Genomic DNA, 7508 nt, shown 5'->3' on the forward strand with positions numbered 1-7508 from the left:
AAGTGTTGTTGCCAAGTTTCATTAAGGGGAAATGTCATGAGTTATGCAAATCTAAGGGTAACTAACATGAAATAGATTCACAAGCTTTCTATAGTGGGATGAAGTTTAATGGAGAAGTATACATTGTGTTTTGGCATGGGACCAAAATAAATTCTGTGATAATAAGAGGGATCGTGATGGTGATAAAGAAAGCTATAGCATGTTTACTGCAGATGGTTGGGTTGATTAAATACAACATAGTTTTAAATACAACATAGTTTAATGCAAAAAAGGAACTATAGTATGTGTAACAGGTGTTAAGGGGTTATTTGAGAAATGAATAATAAGGCCAGAGGTGTGAGCTATTGTTTCAAAGACAGTAAAGTTTCTTTACTGATAGAAAGAGTTTATAGGAGTTTGAAGAATATTTTGTGTTTAATATGTGTAATGTTGAGAAAAAAAAAGTTTAAAGAATTAAGCATTATTAATCTACAAAAGAGACAGGAAAGGCAGAATTTGAATCATGGCATGGTCCAATCGTTGGTTCAATAGTGGTAGAATTACACCTAAGCCTCTGCTTAGTCTCTCTTCTATATCATTTTTTTGTTATTCTTTTTGGAATCCAGCAAAGATATGTTATCCAGAGCAAAGATATATTATCCAGAGACTGATTCAAAACTACAAAATGATTTGACGATTCAAATGTGTCACACAAATTATTTAAACAGTTACAAGAATATCAAAAGCTGCAAGAACCTTGGAAAGATATTTAACCAACACGAAAACACACAGTCCGGCACAGGACAATCACTAAAGAGAGTGAAGACGGTGTTATGGTGAGAAGTTGTTTATGTTTCGGTTCCATTACAGATCGCATAGGATGGTCCTTGGCAAGTACCGCTGACTACTGATACAGCCGTTGCGAAGGCTGCAGAAGAAGGACACCTAGATCCATGAGCTTGCAATGAAATGAAAAGGTCAGAGACCAGAGCTTAAAGGAACCTAACACTAAAAACAATTGTATGGAGATACAATACAGAGACTGTTACTACTGTTACTACCACAGAGTTATATGTGAATGAACCCTTCAATCAAGATAGAGATGATTATGATCATTGATAATAGACTATGTGCTTATAAGCTAATATCCTACAGAACTTTTAACATTTCTGAAAGTATACGGGAGCGACGTTATTTATAACAGCATTAGGACTTAATTTATTTATATTTCTTTGAAGAGAGAGCGAGCAAACGTGTGGTGTAGGTATGAGTACTCATCCATTATTGTGGATGGGAATTATTTCAATAAGACCCTTCCTTCCTCTTTTCTTTTCTAAGCAGGAAATCCAGAGGGATTTATGACCGTTGTAACGAACACACACTTTGAAAAACGTGGTTGTGAGTATTATACTCCACTTGAAGAGAGATGTATAGATTAATGTATGGATAATTTAAATAATTTAGGATATTATTCTGAGGAGTATCCAGTCCAGCAATACCATTAATTGTTGGAAAGATTTTAAGTACTGCAGCTATATAAATTGTATTGCCAAATATATAAAGGAGGCCCATGATATAAAAGAACTTTAACCAAAGCATTATGATATGGACTGGAAAAGATAAATGTTTAAATCCTAGTATTCAATTTTCAGGATTAGGAAAATGTTTTTTTTAAATATATTGTATGTGATTGTATGCGATGATGTATTCTGTGATGAGGTTTATTCTTTGGCGACCCCGATGTGATTATAGACATTCATTTGATGTTCACCTCATACAGGTGCGGCCTATGTTGTATTTAGAAGGCTACTGTCAAACGCAGAATAGCAATATTACATGAAATGATTATTAGCGAACTATACGTTCCCAGAAATTCTCCTGAGATGACAGGGCACATGGATAATGTCCCTGATCAAAGGGTGGAGCTGTCGAATACTGTGACAGAGGCAACATTCTAAAGGCCTAACAGTTATGTGTGTGCACTACGGGATAGTACGTATATTATGTATACACCCAATAATCACAGTAGCAAAGGGTTCTCATATTCATTAGTATAGTATATAAGCAGAAGAGAGTCCATTTTGTCTTAGCTAGATGTAACAGCACATATTCTTTTGTATTTCATTTGAACTTTATACACACCCTGAGAGACGAGAAAAACAACTTTGTTGGCTAAGTATTGTTTCCACCTACGCACATCCTAAAAGCTCATAGAGTCCAGATGTAATTCCTAATATGGACACAGTTGAAGATCACGAGTATCTTTGAGTATTCTTGACAATGGTCCTAATATTGCATAATAATATTGCATAACACTATTGCCTAACACTGTATTCCAGAAGTATGAAATCATATGGGAGGAGTGATATAAGAAAAGGGCGTAACTGTGTATTATATAAAACTCATTGTTGTTACGTGTATCTGGTTGTTGTTAAAATGATTTGATTCAGGCGTGAGAGGACGTCCCTCTCCCCTGTATATGGGCGTGGCCTTTTTAATAAATAATAATTGATTTTTCTAAATCCATTTTCAATTCATTCTTTTACCTAACAACCCAAACAGCAACAAGATGGTTAATTTAGTTAACCCAAAGAGAATTCAACACAGGTAATATAGCGTGGAAGCTCCAGTGCGCAGGGACTGATTTGAACGCCAAATATTCTCTGTAAAACCGCTGCAGAATATGTGTGCGCTATATAAATAACTGGTAATAACAGCTTTTTCACAATGTAGATTTTTTAGATTGTAAGCTCACAAGAGCAGGGACTTCTTTCCTCATGTGCCTTTCCTTTTCTTACTTACACTATCGTATACTCCATTCTCCCTTTGATGGCATCTACCCCGGGTTTTCTATACCTGTCCTATATTATCCTGTACTGTAAGTGCAGTTTTCTTGTTTGCTCATTTTATGATGTACTGTGTAATGGGCGCTGCAGATCCCTTGTGGCGCCATATAAATAAAGGATAAATAATAACAATAATAATAGCCCGGCTGTCAGGAGAGACCACAATATCCCGCAGTGGAGTTAAGGTAAAGGACTACAGAGACCTTTAAAACAAGGTATAAATTTGCCTGCTAATCAGGAAAACCTGGATTTCCCATTAATGGAGTAATACAGATGATTACACTGTAAGAAAGCATTTGTATGATAATATACTCTGATGTAGGTTATGGATTTAGGGGGGTATTCAGTATGTATTGCAGATTCTGTTAAAAAGCAGAATGTGCAATCCTTTCTTATGCATGTTGGGAGCCACCCATCGCAGGGCAAGACCGCCCAGCATGCAGATTGGCCTGCCCAGTGGCTGCGACCGCATTTTAATTGCGGTCACAGAAACTGTGGATGACCCCCCGCAGCTGCCATTTTTCTCATCAGAGCAGCTGCGTGTGATGTCATGCAACCGCCCCCCAAAATGCCACTGACCCCCCATTTTCCCCACACCATCCCCACAATGCTCCGTTGCACTCATTGCGCGCTGATATATTTAAGAATGTTATGAAAATTTACCACTCCAGATGACAAGATGTGATGCTCTTCATCTTTAACACTTAACACTTTCTGGGAGCAATACAAATTACACAAGCAACGCCAGAAACTGTAAATGTCCCCATCAGGCTGAGAATTTCCAATTTTTCTTAATTTTTGATACATTGATCAATTTTGTTAAGGACTCCACAAGCTTTGAATGGCTTTTCCTTAGTTTCTTCTTAGCAGAATAAAGGTTACTTTTGCATAAACATTTTACAGGCACATTCATTGGCCAATTTCTGTTTGCAGCATCTCTAACCTTCAGCCTTGAAGCACTGTGTTGGCTATTGGCATAATTCACTGGAAACTCATTTTCTTTCAAAGTGCCACCAGCATCATAATCGTCAGACCTTGGCTTTGTGTCAGAGTACTGATACTGCCATTCTGAGATTCTGTACTCTCGTCTCCACTTAACATGCTCAAATGTTTGTTCAATTGATCCACAAACTTTAGCTCAGTATTGTGATGGCTATATGTCACTTCAGTAAGGCTCATACCTCCCGGATCTTCTTGAGCATCTCCTTTTTGGGCATTGAAAATATGATGTTCTATCAGCACAGATTGAAATTCAATCTCCACAGAGGTCTTTATTTTCAGACTCTGTTTAGCTGGTTCACTTGCTTCTAGCATTGTAGAGTGAGGCCACTTCACACTGGCAAATTCAGCCACATTGGTTGCACAAAAATACTTTCACGTACAGGAGTATCACTTGTCACAAGATTGTCAATACTAACTTATATAAGGTTCTGCTTTCCACTGCAAAACTGTGTGACCTGGTCACATTCCCATCACTCTGGTAACATGAAGACACAAGAGTTTAATTCTTAGAAGCCATCAATATCTCTGTAGACATCTTTATATTTTGTATCTTTGCCTCAAGGGACAAACGATCACCATCTGTATATCTCAGCTCCACAGCACCAACTTCAGACACAACTTTATTAGCTGGAACTGCAACCCTCTGGGGGTGCTTCTCTCCTTCAAACATAATGGTAAGCTGAATGTCACTGGAAGCTTCCTTATCCACTTTTGTTTTTTAGAGTTTCCCATACGTTGGTCCCTTCTTGCACAATGTAACATCTAATGAGGATATGTCCATTATGAAATTGCTGCTGACAGCTATTATTCTTATGGAACATCTTAATTTATTCAAGCAATTTATTGTTTATTTGCTATTCATTATGCAAGTCACTTTATCTCTAGCATATTGCTCTTCATCAGGCTCGGCGACAGGGGGAGTCAAAGGGGACACCTGTACCGGGCCCCGAGGGTTGGAGGGGCCCCATGAATCAGGGAAATAAAATATAGGATGCACTGCCTATTTGAAGTGAATGCCTGCCCAGCTGCCAGTCACCTAAAAAATTAATTAAGTGTCCAGTCAGAAGCCGCAATACCTCCTTCCACGCCTCCCCCTCCTTACCCTGTCACTTGGTATGGTCCCATACCGTGGCACCAACGTCGTGACGTCATGACGCTGGCCCGCCGGCACTTCCCTGTCTCCTGCCTCCGCTGAGGAGCAGTCCAGAAGCTGTGCACAGCCTCCCGCTGCCGGCCTGGCCACTGGTGTGTGACACTCGGAGGGAGAAGATTGCAGCAGCTTCCCCGCAGTGCTACACACGAGAGAGACACCCTAGCTGTGGTGACAGTGAGTCCTTCCTGGACAGTCTATGTCTGCTTCACAGTATGTGTGTGTGTGTATACAGTATATGTGATGTGTATGTATGTAGGTATGTGTATGAGTGTGTTTGTGCTCCAGTAACGGACACAGTGCACTTTTGTTGTGTGTTTTCCATCTATGTATTGTAGTGTTTCAGTATATGCACAAATCTAGTGCCTTGTATTTGGTGATGCCTGTATTGGCACATGCAGGTTAGGGATATTTAGGGAGTGGGATGGAGGGGAGGGGGGCCCCAGAGATATCAGTGTAACGGGCCCCAAGATTTCTGTTGCCGGCCCTGCTCTTCATGCCAGCCATTTCAAGATCTACCTGTAATAACCGTTGCTTAAGGTTCTGTATTTCTGTCACACTAGGTTCAGTGAAGACATCAGATGCCATTTTTTGGCCAAGAATCAAATTTCAGAGTGTTACCCAACATCTTCTCCTACTTTGAGATGAAAAACAGCGCTAAATGAATATAATTAAAAACAATTTAATCCAAATTAGTTAAAACAGTTATAAGATAGGAAGCGTAACTGTTAAGCAAAACACACAGGTAACGATTGATTAACAGGACTTATCCACCAATAAATGCACTTCTTTGGAAAGCAAAGTCCAATGTTTATGTGGTAATTACTCACAGATGGCCATGTTTTACCAGCAGTTGGGATGTTCCAGCTGTATGGAGTTTCCTAACTGTGTTCCAAATAAAGGAGTCCAAATAATTACGCTCGTGCAGCGATGGCAGTGGCAGTATTGGTTCCTGGTTCACAGATTACTTTTGCTGGTATTGCTGTATAGCTGGAAGTTTCCAATCCAATGGACAGTGCTGGATGGCACAGTAGTTTGACTGAAAGTTTTCTGGTTGAATAAACAGTGCTAGGTGGAGCAGTCCAGTGCCTGGTATTCAATAAACTGAAGCGTTTCGCCACTCTTGGTGGCTTTTTCAAAGGTGAGGTTTTCCTACTTTGCTTTTTGCAATTCTATGTGGAATTGTTTCTGAATTGCAGAGAGCTGCTCTTTCAGGTGGGTAATTTTTCCCATGGTGCTTCCAACTTGTTCTCAGTCTGCAGAAGATTTCAGTCCATATCTTCAAATTCAACAAGTCTCAACTTTTATTTTTCCGATTCTGACACTTTTAATTTATACTGACGCTTTAGTTGCCTGGCATACATTTCCATTTGGAGATTTTGCAAATGGTTCTGTTGTACTTAACAGACATTTTTTAAGGTTGTCATTGTCTCCTTGCAATTTTAAAGCCATGCCATGTGCATGGTTAAGTTCTACCTCCAAAGCTTCACTTTGTTGCTTAAAGCAGACTTTCCTTCACAAACACATTTCTTTTAGCCAGATACACTGAATTTGCTCTGGCTGCAGCCAAGTTGGATTGGAGTGTCTGTATTTGCTTCTTAAAACTTGCGTCAAGATGGACAACATCCATATCTTTTGACTCATGGTTTTTCTCCCACTGAGTATGAGTCTGCAGGATGTGCAGATATTGATCTTTTACTCTAAAGTATTCACAGAGCTACTCAGCCACAGAATATCTGGGTGTTACGATCCTGATGCTCAGGACAGGGGAGATCTTATGCAGTGAGTCCAGAGCACCAGGACGTGATGCTGGGATAGGGAAATGGAATGGAAATAGCCCCTAGCACCCTACCTCCGTTGTCTTACCCGTGCTGTCAATTCACGCCTGAACGACTATGGTTTCTTGGGCCCACGGCAGCCGCGTTTGAAGGGCGGATTAGGTCTGCCCAACTCCAATGCCCCCAGGTCTTAAAGAGAGACAAAGCGTGAACTGAGACAGGGTAATAACAAGGGGACCTCTAACTGAAACAACCAAGCTAGGGGCTACTAACTACCTGAAAACTAAACGTATGTGCAGCACGCCGCCAAAGAAAAAGAACTACAAAGGATACCACTGTCCACTCCCCCACATGGCACCGCCGAGTTCCGGGGAGAACAGTGAAAGCGGAAACCTCCGCAAAAGCACCAACTCAAAGAAACATGAATACTAAGCGGCCTAGGTCGCAACACGCGGCAGAAGCCGCTACTCACGAAACCGGGCGAGAACCCCAGATGACAGTAACAGGTTCACAAGGACCAGAAGGATTCCCAGGACCGGCTTCAGAACTTCAGAATACAAGAGGGCAGGGAGCAGGATCGACCAGATGCAGCTGACCAGGAACAAACTTCTACAAGGCAGGAACAGCATACAGGAAGCTATCACTGGTGTTTGTGTGAGACACTGAGGAGGCATATAACAGGGAACTCTCCAATGGCAGTACAGAGCCTAATTGATAAATGTCGTGCAGCTGCCTTGCTGCACGACCAGGGGA

The sequence above is a fragment of the Pseudophryne corroboree genome, chromosome 2 (genome assembly GCF_028390025.1).
Source record: "Pseudophryne corroboree isolate aPseCor3 chromosome 2, aPseCor3.hap2, whole genome shotgun sequence".
Taxonomy (NCBI): domain Eukaryota; kingdom Metazoa; phylum Chordata; class Amphibia; order Anura; family Myobatrachidae; genus Pseudophryne; species Pseudophryne corroboree.